Source organism: Chiloscyllium plagiosum, chromosome 33 (genome assembly GCF_004010195.1).
Source record: "Chiloscyllium plagiosum isolate BGI_BamShark_2017 chromosome 33, ASM401019v2, whole genome shotgun sequence".
Lineage (NCBI taxonomy): Eukaryota > Metazoa > Chordata > Chondrichthyes > Orectolobiformes > Hemiscylliidae > Chiloscyllium > Chiloscyllium plagiosum.
The window spans coordinates 27897035-27911242 of NC_057742.1; positions in this window are offsets into that span (position 1 = coordinate 27897035).

Consider the following 14208-nt stretch of genomic DNA (forward strand, 5'->3'; position numbering starts at 1 on the left):
TAATAAATTAAGATACAATTTTTAAAATTCACTTGTGGAACATGGATGTCACTGGCTGGGTTGGTATTTATTGTCAGAGAATAAATACTGCATCAGAGAAGGTGGTGGTGAGCCGCCCTCTCAAATTGCTGTAGTCTATGTACTATAGGTAGATCCATAATGCCCAAGATTCATCCCAGCGGGAATTCCAGGATTTTGACCCAGCAATACTGAAGGAATGGTGATATATTTCCAAGTCAGGACGGTGAGTAGCTTGAAGGGAAACTGGAAGGTGGCAGTGTTGCCATATGTTAGCTGCCCTTGTCCTTCTAGATGGTAGTTGGGTTTGGAAGATGCTGTCTAAGGATCTTTGGTGAATTTCTGCAGATAGTGTACATTGCTGCTACTAAGCATTAGTGGTAGAGGGAGTGCATGCTTGTGGATGTAATGCCAATCACGTGTGCTGCTTTCTCCTGGATGGTGTCAAGCTTCTTGAATGTTGATGAAGCTGCACTCATCCAGGCAAGTGGAGATTGTTCCATCATATTCCTGACTTGTTGCCTTGCAGATGGACAGGCACTTGGGAGTCAGGGGGTGTGTTAATATTCACCATAATATTCCTAACCTCTGGCATGCTCTTATAGCCACTGTGATTATGTGGTGAGTTCAGTTGAGTTAATGATCAATGGTTACCCAAGGATGTTGAGAGCAGGAGATTCACGGATGGAAACACTACTGAATGTCAAGGGATGGTGGTGAGATTGCCTCTTATTGAAGATGTCATAGCTTGGCATTTGTGTGGTGCAAATGTTACTTCCCGCTTTTCAGCCCAAGCCTAGATATTGTCCAGATCTTGTTGCATTTGAACATGGACTGCTTCAATATCTGAAGAGTCACAAACGGTGCTGCATATTGTGCAATCATCGGTACCACCCCACTTCTGACCATTTGATGGAAAGGGGGTTATTGATGAAGCAGCTGAAGATGTTTGGGGCGAGGACATTACCTTGAGGAACTCCTGCAGAGATATCCTGGAGTTGAGATAACTGAACTCCAACAAACACAACCATCTTCCTATTTGTCAGGTATGACTCTAACGGAGAGTTTCCGTCCAATATCCTTTGATTCCAGTTTTGGTCGAGCTCCCTAATGCCACAATCTGTCAAATTCAACCTTGATGTCACGGGCTGTAGCTCTCACCTCAGAATTCAACTCAATTGTCCAGTTTTGAACCAAGGCTGTAGTGAGGTCAGGAGCTGAGTGGTCATGGTGGAACCCAATCTGGGCAGATTATTACTGAGCAGATAACACTGTTGATGACACCTTTCATCACTTTACTGATGATCGAGGGTAGATTGATCAGATGGTAATTGCCTAGGTTGGATTTGTACTACTTTTTGTGTACAGGACATAGTTGGACAATTTTCCACATATCTGATGGATGCCAGTGGAAAAGCTTGGTTAGGGGAGTGGCAAGACCTGGAGTACAAGTCCCAGGTACTATTGCAGGAATATTGTCAGGGCCTATAGCCTTTGCACTATCCAGTGCCTCCAATCATTTCTTGACACCATGTAGAGTGAATCAAATTGGCTAGAGAATGATATCTGTGATGGTAAGGACCACTGGAGGAGGCCGGGATCGATCATCCTCTCGGCACTTCTGTGAATGTTCCAGCCCTATCTTTTGCCTTGATGTGTTCAGCTCTTCAATCATTGAAGATTAGGATACTTATGTAGCCACATCCCCCAGTGAGTTGTTTAATCATCCACCACCATTCACGATTGGATGGGGCAGGACTGCAGAGCTTAGATCTGATCCATTGGTTGTGGAACTACTTAGCTCTGTCTATCACTTTTATACTGCTGTTTATACTGTTAGTCATGCAAGTACTCTGTTTGGTAACTTCACCAGGTTGACACCTCTGGTGCTGCTCCTGGAATATCATCTTGTTGTCTCTATTGTACCAGGGTTAATATCCCCTGGCTTGATGGTAATGTTTGAGTGGCGTATATGCCAGGCCATGAGGTTACAGATTGTGCTGGAGTACAGTTCTGCTGCTGTTGATGACCCACAGCACCTCATGGATGCCCAGTCTTGAGTTGCTAGATCTGATCAAAGTCTGTCCCATTTAGCACAGCGATAATGCTACACAACACAATGGCACAATTCTCAATGTAAAAACAGGACGTCATCTCCGCAAGGACTGTGCGGTGGTCACTCTTATTAATACTATCATGGATGCATCTGCAGCTGACAGATTGGTAAGGATGAGGTCAAGTATGTTGTTCTCTCTTGTTGGTTCTCTCACCACCCGCCGCAGACCCTGTCTAGCAGGTATGTCCTTTAGGACCCAACCAGCTTGATCAGTAATGCTGCTGCCAAGCCACTCTTGGTGGTGGACATTGAAACCTGGAGTACATTTTGCACCCTCGTTGATATTGCTTCCTGTAAGTGTTGTTCAACATGGAGGAGTACTGATTCATCACCGAAGGGAGGATGGTATGTGGTAACCAGCAGGAGGTTTCACTTCCTGTGTTTAACCTGAAGCCATGAGGCTTCATGTTGAGGGTAACTTCCAGGGTAACTGCCTCCTAACCACTGTCCTGCCACCTCAGCTGAGTCTGTCCTGCCAGTGGACCAGGATATATTCAAAGACAGTGATGGTGGTGTCTGTAACACTGTGTGTAAGGTATACAAAGTTAAAAATCACATAACACCAGGTTATAGTCCAACCGGTTTAATTGGAAGCACTAGCTTTCGGAGCGCCGCTCCTTCATCAGGTGGTAGTGGAGGACACAATTGTAAGGCACAGAATTTATAGCAAAAGTTTACAGTGTGATGTAACTGAAATTATACATTGAAAAATACCTTGATTTTCTGTTGAGTCTTTCATCTGTTCGAATACCATGATAGTTTCACTTCTTTCATGTGTAACTCACCAAATTTTATTTTAAAAGTTGCATTCTCAGGTTAACTGTAACAATTGGTGTTAGCTAGACAATATGTTGAAGGTGTTAGTACCCTGCGTTCTCTATCTATGCCATGATGTTTAGATTGATTCTAATCTAAAAAGGGAGATAACAGAGTTTTGCATGAATTCATGCAGTTTTTGAGCAAAGTACAATGTAACTCTGCAGGTACAAATTCATCCCACAAAAGTATATGTATGTATGTGTGTGTGTGTGTGTGTCTGAGTTGGGAGGTTGTGAGTGTGAAAGAGTGTATATGTGTGTGTATGTGAGTGTAGAGTATCTTAAGTCAGTGAGGGAGTGCATGTGGGAGTGTGTGTGTGTATGACTAGGGTGGGGGGTTGTGAATGTCTGTGAGAGAAAGTGTATATGTGTGCGTGAGTGTAGAGTGGTCTAAGTCTCTGAGAGGATGCATGTATGAGTGTGAGAGTGTGTGTGTCTGTAAGGGTATGTATAGAGGAATGTCTGTGTGCATGTCTGTGTATATGTGTATCTGTAGAAGTGTCTGTGTGTGTGTATAGTGCAATGGTGGTCACCTGTAATGTGACATGAACCCAAGGTCCCGGTTGAGGCCCTCCCTATGAGTACCGAACTTAGCTATCAGCCTCTGCTCGGCCACTTTTCTCTGCTGCCTGTCCCGAAGTGCGCCTTGGAGGATGGTCACCCGAAGGTCCGAGGCTGAATGTCCTGGACCACTGAAGTGTTCTCCAACTGGGAGGGAATCCTCCTGTCTGTTGATTGTTGTGCGGTGCCCATTCATCCGTTGTCGTAGCCTTTGCTCGGTTTCCCCAATGTACCATGCCCAGGGAATCCTTGCCTGCAACGTATAAGATAGACGATGTTGGCTGAGTCACATGAGTACCTGCCACGTACATGGTGGGAGATGTCCCTACATGTAGTGGTGGTATCCATGTCCACACTCTGACACATCTTGCAGCGTGACAGGGTTGTAAGTGGTTGTCCTGAGCCGGGCAGCTTGCTACGAACAATGATCTGTTTGAGGGTTGGCGGTTGTTTAAAGGCAATCAGTGGAGGTGTGGGGAAGGTCTTGGCGAGGTGCTCATCCTCACTGATAATGTGCTGAAGATCACGAAGAACATGGTGTCATTTCTCAGCTCCTGGGAAGTACTGAACAACAAAGGGTACCCTGTCGGTTGCAGCACGTGTCTGTCTCCTGAGGAGGTCATTACGGTTCTTTGTTGTGGCACGTCAGAACTGGAAGTTGATGAGTTGAGCATCGTATCCTGTTCTTATGAGGGCATCCCTGAGTACTTCCAGGTGCCCGTCACGTTCCTCCTCATTTGAGCAGATCCGATGTATGATTCTGATAGCAGACTATGTCAAGCTATTGCTTGACTAGTCTGTGAGACAGCTTTCCCAATTTTGATATTCGTTCCCAGATGTTAGTGAGGAGACTTTGCAGGGTCGACAGGGCTGTTTCTGCCATTGTCTTTTCCAGTGCCTAAATCAATGCCAAATGGTCTGTTTGGTTTCATGTGTTCGTTAAGAGTTCATAGCGATTGATACAACTGAGTGGCATGCCGGGCCATTTCAGACAGAAATTGAGAGTCATCCACAGGATGAAGACTAGGGCAGCACTTATTGCCTATCCCTAATTTCTCATAGGCAATTAAGAATCAATAGGTCTGAAGTCACATGTTGGCCAAACCAGGTGAGAATGGCAGATTTCTTTCCCTGAAGGACATTAGTGAGCAAGATGGCTTTCTCTGACAATCGACAATGGCTTCATGGCCTTCAGTAAGTTCTTATTTCCAGATATTATTTATAGAATTCAAATTCTGCCATCTGCTGGATTCGAATCCATGTACCCAAGATATTAGATTAGATTCAGTGTGGAAACAAGCCCTTCAGCCCAACAAGTCCACACCGACCCTCTGAAGAGCAACCCACCCAAACCCAATCCCCTACATCTACCCCTTCACCCAACACTATGGCTAAGCTAAGTTTCTGGATTAATAGTCTAGCAAAAATACACCTCCTTTATTTGACCCAAGTGCAGTTAATTGCAGACAAAAGTGTACCAGAGGAGTGGGAAACATTTGAAGTGGAGATAGCAAGACTACGGGAAAAATATAAAGATACCAAGATCGGAGAACCTTGGATGTCAAGAGACATAAAGGTAGAATTAAGAAGATAGAGAGAAGTCAATAGCAGATATTGAGGGCTCATATGGCAGAGTCACTAGAGGAGGATAAAAAAAAAGCAGGGAGGATCTGAAAACAAAAATGAGGAAAGCAGAGTGTATTAGAAAGCATTGGCAGACAGAAAAAGGGATTTTGAAATATACCAAAGGCAAGAGAGTAGCTAGGAAAGGGAAAAGGCGCATGAGAGAAAGCAGAGGTAATGGATTCAGAAGATGTGGGCACAATGAACACTTGGTGTTGGTTTTTCACAATGGAAAAGGAAAACTTAGGTATTGACGTCAGGGTGGAAGACTGTAAAATATTAGATGAAATTAACATAGAGAGAGAGAGAGAGAGAAGTTTGTAGTGGGCCCAGTAGCCTTAAATGTTGACCACATTTTCATGGCTTGGATGAAATGTATCCCAAGCTGTTGAGGGAGGCAAGGGAGAGAGAATTTGAGCCCACCACAGTATTTTTTAAAGTCCTTTCCAGCACAGGATTATTAAAAAATGGGAGGAAGACTGCACAATTAAACGCCAGTCAGTTTAACCTTTGTGGTGGGGATGTTTTGGATAGAATTCTAAAGGACAAAATATATCTGCACTTAGACAGACATGGATTAATCAGGAATTGTCAACAGAGATTTGTTGAGGAAACGTCTTGTTGATAAATTTGACCTAACCCTTTGAAGAGGTAACTGGGAGTGTTGATGGGAGCAATGCATTTGATGTGGTTTATATGAACTTCAGAAAAGCTTTTCACAAAATCCCTACAGTGTAGAAGCAGGCCATTCAGCCCAACCACCCCTCTGGAAAGCAGCCCACCCAGACCCACCCTTCTATCCTTTTGCCCTGTATTTCCCATGGCAAATCCACCTAACCTATACATCCCTGGACACTGTGAGGAATTTAACATGACTAATCCACCTAACCTGCATCTTTGTGTGGGAGTGTGGGAGTGGACTGGAGCACCTGGAGGAAGCGCACACAGACACAGGGATGATATGCAAACTCCTCACAGCCTGAGGGTGGAATCAAACCCAGGTGCCTGGTCAAGAAGGTAAGAACCCATGGGATCCAAGGCAAAGAGGCATATTGAATCCAAAATTGGTTGAGAGACAGGAAGCTGAGAGTGAGACTATCCGAATGTTTCTGTGAGTGGAAGTCTGTTTCCAAATAGAGTTCTACAGGGCTTGGTGCTGAGTCCTTGTTGTTTGTGGTGTACATTAATGACTTGGCCTCTAATATAGAGAGCATGAACAAGAACTTCACGGATGATATGGAAATTAGTAGAACCATTAATAGTGAGAAGGGTAGCAATGGACTGGTCAGGTGGGCACAGCAGTGGCAAGGGAATTCAACCTAGAAAAGGGTAAGGTATGGGGGTGGGGAATTTGCTAACGAGGTGAGGGTCGACATTATCATTAGTTGAAGCCCGAAAAAATAATGAAGATCAGGGAGATTTGGGTGGGCATATTGACAGGTTTTTGAGAGTTGCAGTACAGGTAGATAAGGTAGCTAGAAGGCATGTGGGACTTATCTTTAATAACCAAGGCATAGAATACAAGAGTAAAGAGATTATGCTATCACTTTATAAAACATTGATTAGGCCACAACTGGAGTACTATGTGCAGTTCTGGTCACCACATCATAGGAAGGATGTGACTGCACTAAAGAGGTTGCAGAGGTTTACCAAGGCTGGAGGATATGAGCTTTGAGGAAAGATTGAATAGGCTTGTTTGTTTTCCTAGGAGCAGCAAAGTTTCAAAGGAGAACTTATCAGTGTGGTGAGTGTGTGGAATGCACTGCCAGCACATTTAAGCAACCGCTGGACAAGCACATGGATGGCAGTAAATTGGGGGGTGTATAGGTTAGGTTGCTCTTAGATTAAGATAAATGCTCAGCACAATATTGTGGACAAAAGAGTCTGTACTGTGCTGTACTGTTCTAAGTTCTATGTTCAAATTTCCATAGGAGCATGAGGGGCACTGATTGGGTGAACAGGAAGGCATTTTTCCATTATTGAATAACCCATCATTCAATACTGGAACTAAATCCGGCTGCATCTACTGTGTGTGTTGGTACATTTGGGTATTGTTGGCTTAAGTAGGGAATTGGAGGGGGGGATGTGGGGGGGTGGGGTGGTTTGGTATATGATCAATCCATTCAACTTCACTTTAACAATTGGTTTCTTTCCTCCTAGACAAAGGCTCAGTGTTCATCTTTGGAGATAAACAAGACTATTAACAGCCCCATAATTTGATGTTAAGCATCTATAGCCCTGGTCAAAGCCCATTGTTCATTGTGTGAGATAAATAGTGAGCTAGTGTCGCCAGTTCAGGCATAATGAGTTTCAATCGCTCATCTTTATTCTTTCACCTTGCTGGAGAGACAAAGTGTCTCACAAAGTGTTTACCTTTCTTATGCGCTTTTTGGCTCCAAGATCAAAATGCAACCATCTTAGAAAGATGGTTGTTTTGGCTTTGTCCTAATAACTGATAATTAGAACTTTGTTTTTGATACATGCTTTCTGGCAGAAAACAAAGTATACGTTCATTCTCATTTTCTCTTTTGAAAGTCAAACACACAACTAACATGAGCAAGGTCAGTTCCATGATGCACTTTGAAGGTTTACACGTGGGATAAGGCATCAGCAGTGATATTGTTATCTCCTACAATATAATTGATTCTTTTGGTTAAAAATCTGCAAGAGTAAACTCCAAAAGAACAATCTCGCATTGGTTGCTTTACACTTTTCCAAAAATTGTGAAAAGCTTGTCGTCTATGTAAAGCAGGATGGCTTTTAATTTTTGGAACTCCTCTGCTCTTACAACCTGTGGTTTGTTTTCTTCTGTTGCTGGATGTTATTAGTTATCCAGGTATGTCGTACAATTGTTGAGTCCAACTATTACTTGATTTGTCAGCCTCTGAAGATGGATGGGGCACTGTTAAGTGAGTGTATGATCCTCCACTGGTATTGGCCTTCCAGAATGACAAAGGCCAAAATTTATTTTGCCTTTGGGATTACCTTTTTATGTTTCGCTGAGGTGGGCAAAGTGGTCCTTGTGTAGACACTCCACAGCACATGGGCTTGGGCAGGAGTCTAACCTGATCACTGTATTTCTGGAAGTAAATGTGGTAATCTGCCCACTATTGAGTCTCGTGCAATGTGGGAACTCCATCTGCTCTAGCTAGGCTTGACCAGGTTGTTATCCAGCTTCTTTTAGAATTCCTGCCTGATTAGTGCCAGCTCATTGGGGCTAAACTGGTAAGGTGGAACTTATTGGTGGAGTTTATTCTATGTCCTTAGTTATTCAGAGAGATTGGATAGATTGAGGTTGTATTCCTTGGAGCAGAGTGGAGTCGAGCAGAGTCACTTTCTCCTTGGAACAGAGCAGACTGAGTGGAGGAGATATGACTGAGATGCCTAATATTAGGAGGGGCATGGACAGGCTGGATGAGAAGAAACATTTCCCCTTGTTAGGGGCATCAATGACTAGGGACATGGATTTAAGGGAAGGGGTAGGAGGTTTAGAGGAGATGTGAGGAAATATGTTTTCACCCAGAGAGTGTGTGATGGGAATTCTGAACTCACAGCCTGTAAGGATGGTAGAGGCAAAAACCTTGTTAACATTGAAGAGGTATTTTGAAGTGGACTTGCGATACCAAGACATACAAGGCCATGGGCCAAGTGCTGGAAATTGGGATTAGAAGCATGAAGTGTTTTTCACTGAAGCAGACTCAATGGGCCAAAGTGCCTTTTTCTCTGCTATAGATCTCTATGACTCTATGACTCATCATGGACCCTTATACCTCAGAAGATCCATGCAGATTTCTATAAATTTTGTGAGCAGTGTGGACAAATCCTCCCACAGCTCTTTGGCCAGAGTTACTAACTGGGCATTGAAGTTTACAATTCCAGTGTCAGTCAGCTTTGCCACTGGGGATGCAATTGGAGAAGATCCCATCTTCTCAACGGATTCCTGCTGCCGGCCCTCAGGCAGATACTCACCTGTTGACTGTGCACTCTGGATCAGTTTCACCTACACTTGAACTGCCCTTGTCACAGCCACAAGATCAGTGGAACTTTGTTGACTAACCTTGAACCTCAAACAAACTGGTCAACGGTAAGAGATTTCTTTGGACTCCCTGGACTCATGGTTGAACCCAAAAGGAAAACCCAATCTATTATGGCATCAGAGAATTGTTTCATTTGGGTGAGAAGAACTAGTGGCCAACAAGGCAAAAGCGGATTAACTAAATTTGACACAAACAGAAGACTGACCAAGAATGTGTTATCATTCATCAATATTGTGTTGAAGAATTGTCAGTCCAAAGGTCCAGTAAGTCGGCTGAGAACAACAACTTTGAACACTGACAGCATTTTGCAATCATAGATGGCTTGCTAGTGTATGTTAAAAGACTAATCATTCCAACTTTCCTTCAGGCAGATATAGGATGCACGGGAGACATTTAGGGAGCTCCAGGTGTATAACAAGGGCTCAGTTATCAGTGTGGTAGCCAGAGATCACAAGAAAGATTAAAGTACTCATAACTCATTGTGTAATTGTGATTGGGTGAGATTTTTAAGTCTGGAAAATTGTTCCATCATTAGAACAGAACTTTCAGGTGACAGAAGCCAGCAGTGTTTGCAGGAAGATGAAGACAAGGAGGAAAAGAATGAGCAGTGTAATGCACTTGAGCTCATCAATGCTTCTTTAAGTGAAGTTCTTCTGGTACCAGCACAACTGGGTGAAGAAATTCTAATCATAGACCCAAATTTGATGCCAGATGACAGAACAACATAAGATCCAGAGGAATATTTCAACTTTTCATCTTCCAAGGGACAATTATCAATATCAGTGACAGAGCTAAATCAGCAACTGTACTCAAGTTGCATGTCTGAGGATGTGAACATTTCAAGTTCACCAGTATAGACCTGGAAATCCAGGCCCATATTGTGGTTTGGCACAAGTGAGACACAAAATATTAATTACTTCTTCCCAACAGTTCGGTATCCCTTCCCCAAGATATGTACCAGTTGCAGTCCAAAAGGCTCTCAATTAGATTTCTACAGGGAGTAAACTGATGCTTGAGAAAGTGTTCCTTTAAAGTTGTCTCAGTCAGTAGAAGTTGCAATGCATTGCATCAATTGCATTGCCCTGGGTCTCTTTGGGTTGAAATTCAGCTAGTTATATATTAAAATTAAAGAGGTTAGCACATTGCGTTAGGATATTTCTATGAGTCTTTAATTGCTCAATACAAATACTTACAAAGTCCAACTTTAATCTACCTAATATTAAATTCAACCAAGAAAGTCAAAGGATTACATATTTTAAATTTCTTATTGCTGTATTGAATCTTTAATGATAGCAAATTAGACCTTCTTATCTATGTCTTAGTGAAAACAATTGATGACCAGAGTGAAGGCTGTGGTCCAGTTCAATTTGGACTGTTATTAACTTGACAAAGTCTCAAGGGAGAGAAACAGAGGGAGAGATTGGACTGAAGAGGCAACACTGGGGAGGACAGAGACTTTGGCTTTTCCCGCAGCCTCTCCTCAGTGCCTGACAAAGTGAAAGCCTGAAAATGACTTTCTACCTTTCACCCGAATAAGCATTTATACACTCAAACAAATCATTTAGTCAATAATCAATCAAAGTCTTGAAATCAGTGCGGTTATTGGATGAATTATGCTGAAGTGCAGTGACCCAGTCTGCGTTTTAATTTCTTCTAATTGTTAAAAGGGCCAGGAAGCTGCTTCTGGAAGTATAGGATATCCATCTTCATATGGTGATTTTTGCCTGTGGAAAAAAATCAATCCATTTGAAAGGATATGAGAAGAACAAAGCTGCAGATTCTTCTTACGCAGCACGCTTAAACACTAGAGCATTTAATTTAAAATAAGTTTGCCTTTAAGCTTTCATAATTCTTTTTGTTATTTCTATCTTTGAAATATTTTTCAAGTGTATGTAAAACAAAATCTTGGAATGGTTATAGCATAGAAGGAGGCCATTCTTTCAGTCATGTTTGTACTGACCTTCTGCAGGAGCAATTTTCCTTGTGCCTCTTTCCTGCCTTCCACTCAAAGTTCTTTCACTTTATACTCTTCGGACAGGGACAGTGAACCAATTCACTTCAGAAAGCCAGAATTGAAGCTACCTCACCAAACTATCAAGCAATACATTCCAGATGTTACATTTGTGGGCGGCACGGTGGCACAGTGGTTAGCACTGTTGCCTCGCAGCGCCTGAGACCCGGGTTCAATTCCCGCCTCAGGCGACTGACTGTGTGGAGTTTGCACGTCCTCCCCGTGTCTGCGTGGGTTTCCTCCGGGTGCTCCGGTTTCCTCCCACAGTCCAAAGATGTGCAGCGTCAGGTGAATTGGCCATACTAAATTGCCCGTAGTGTTAGGTAAGGGGTAAATGTAGGGGTATGGGTGGGTTCGCTTCGGCGGGTCGGTGTGGACTTGTTGGGCCGAAGGGCCTGTTTCCACACTGTAATGTAATCTAATCTAATCTAAAAAGATCCTAATCTAAATAGTTTCTGCTTATGACGGCATTGCTTTTTTTTTAACCAATCACCGTAAAATGGAGTATAGAATCCCTAAAGTGCAGAAAGACGCCATTCGACCTCCAAAGAGCATCCCACCCTATCCTTGTAACCCCACATTTACCATAGTTAACCCATCTAACCTGCACATCCCTGGATACAACTTAACATGACCAATCCACCTAATGTGCACATCTTTGGACTGTGGGAGGAAATCGGAGCACCTGGAGGAAACCCACACAGACAGGGGGGGAACATGCAAACACCACAAAGACAGTCACTCAAAGGTGGAATCAAACCCAGATTCCTGTTGCCGTGAGGCAGCAGTACTAACCACTGAGCCACCATGCCACCATATCCTTGGCTTTGTAATGTTCCAACTGTGGGACCAGTTTGTCTTTAAGTTACTCTATCCAAACCTCTCATGATCTTCAATTCCTTTATCAAGTCTCCTGTTAAGCTTCTCTTCTCTGTGGAGAAGTATCCCAGCTTCTTCTCTATCATGCCATTTTCTCACAACACTTTCTTATAGTGGTTAGTCCAGCATTCTCTTGCTTTATAAAGCCAGGGAAGTTAGCCCTGAACACCTTGAATATCCATCAACTACTTCCCAACAATGACTCGTGGATGTTGTAACCTAAGAGAAAAATCTGTTGAATCAATAAAAGAAATGTACTTTGTGAAAAAGAAACTTGAGGAAAATTAATTCTGTTAAACCCACAGAGCCCAGAGAATCCAAGGAGTATTGCAATGTGAGGGTATATTACAGAAAATATATGACTGCCTCACAACTGTAGTTAATCCAGTTCATTCATCTTGACCCACTATCTGACTTCCACAGAATTTACCAGATGAACACATCAGATCCCAGTGTACAATTTATTAGTAGTTTTTATGTAATGTTATATGACCAAGGGATATGTGCAGTCCAAAAAAGATCACTGTTATTTTTCCAAAAGATCTAACTGGAGCAACAAATCAACGTCCAGAAAAATCAACACTGAAATCATTAAGACTCATAATTTCCTGTTTGTTTAAGCCAGGAAATTAATATAATGTACTACTAAAAATCTTCACCAGATATTCCTTTCAATTCATCATGGCCAGGTGGATGCTGTTTCCCATATTACCACTCAGAATTTATGAGCTGGAAGCTGTACTACAAACACAGGCACCACACAAGGGAGGTGGAGAGGTAACTGGATATTTTGTGATTTGTGGAGCAGGTAAGGGGATCCAACAGACAAAGTGCAGGAACCTTAGCCAACAAAATGTCCAAATACTTCTGCATTGTTTGAATGAGAAAGACAGCTTCAGGATGTCAGTACAAACTGACCATGGCACCATGGTACAGGAAGCCATTCGGTCGGGGGGAAAGCAGGAAGGAATGCAATGGCAGCAGAGGACAGTGTAGTAAGACGGATAGGTACTGCTCTCTGCAAAATAGAGCAGGTAGCGGTGTTGCCTGCCCCACTGCCAAAGTTGAGGACATCTTCTCATTAGGGCTGGAGTAGAACTTACAGTTGGTGGGAGAGAATCCGGTCTTTTTAGTCCAATTAGAAATCAACAACATGGGCAGGATATGTAAAGAGGTTCTGTCTGAGGATCTAGGCACCAAACTAGGTGGAAGAATGTCAAAGATAATTTCTGGATTATTACCTGAGGCAAAGGCAAGTTAACAGGACAAATAAGATTAGAATAGTGAGGACATGGCTCAAAGATTGGTGCAATGGAGGCATATTCTCAGTCATGGATCACTTGCTCCGATATTTGGAAAAGTGGAGGCTGTACTGTTGGAATTATCTAGAAATGAATTGTGCTGGTGTGCCGGTGGGCTGCATAACTAATGAAATAGACAGGCTTTTAAACTAATAACAGAGGAAAAGGAATCCAATTTGGGAAGATGTGTTTAATCAATGAGTAGGGACAATACAAGCAAAAAAGCAAAAAAACACAGGAATGAACAGACAATCTAAGAGTGAATCAACAGATAAGCTTAAAGATTACAAACCAAAAAAGGGGATAAAACCAAAGTTTTTATATCTGAATGTACATTATTACAACACAATTGGGAAGAGTGCACTGATGATTGAGTCCCATTATTCCGTAAGCCATCAGATGTATAAAAACAGAAAGAACTGCACATGCTGTTAATCAGAAACCAAAACAGAAATTGCTGGAAAAGCTCAACAGTTCTGGTACCATCTGTCGAGAAAAATCAGTTAAAATTTTGGGTTCAGTGACCCTCCCGCAGGGAGGCACTGTGGTAGTTTGGCGCAATGACCTCCACCTCCCCGAAGCCACACTCCAACTCACTGATACCTTCTCCTACCGTCCCCTCGATCACAACTCTGATCTCTCATCACCAAACCATCATCTCCAAGACTATCCACAATCTCATTGCCTCAGCAGATCTCCCATCTACAGTCCCCAGTCTCATAGTTCTCCAACCCCGCACCACCCATTTCTAACTTCTCCCCTAAAATTCATAAATATGACTGTCTTGGTTGACTGATCATCTCTGCCTGCTCCTGCCCCCACTGAACTCATCTCCTCTTATCTC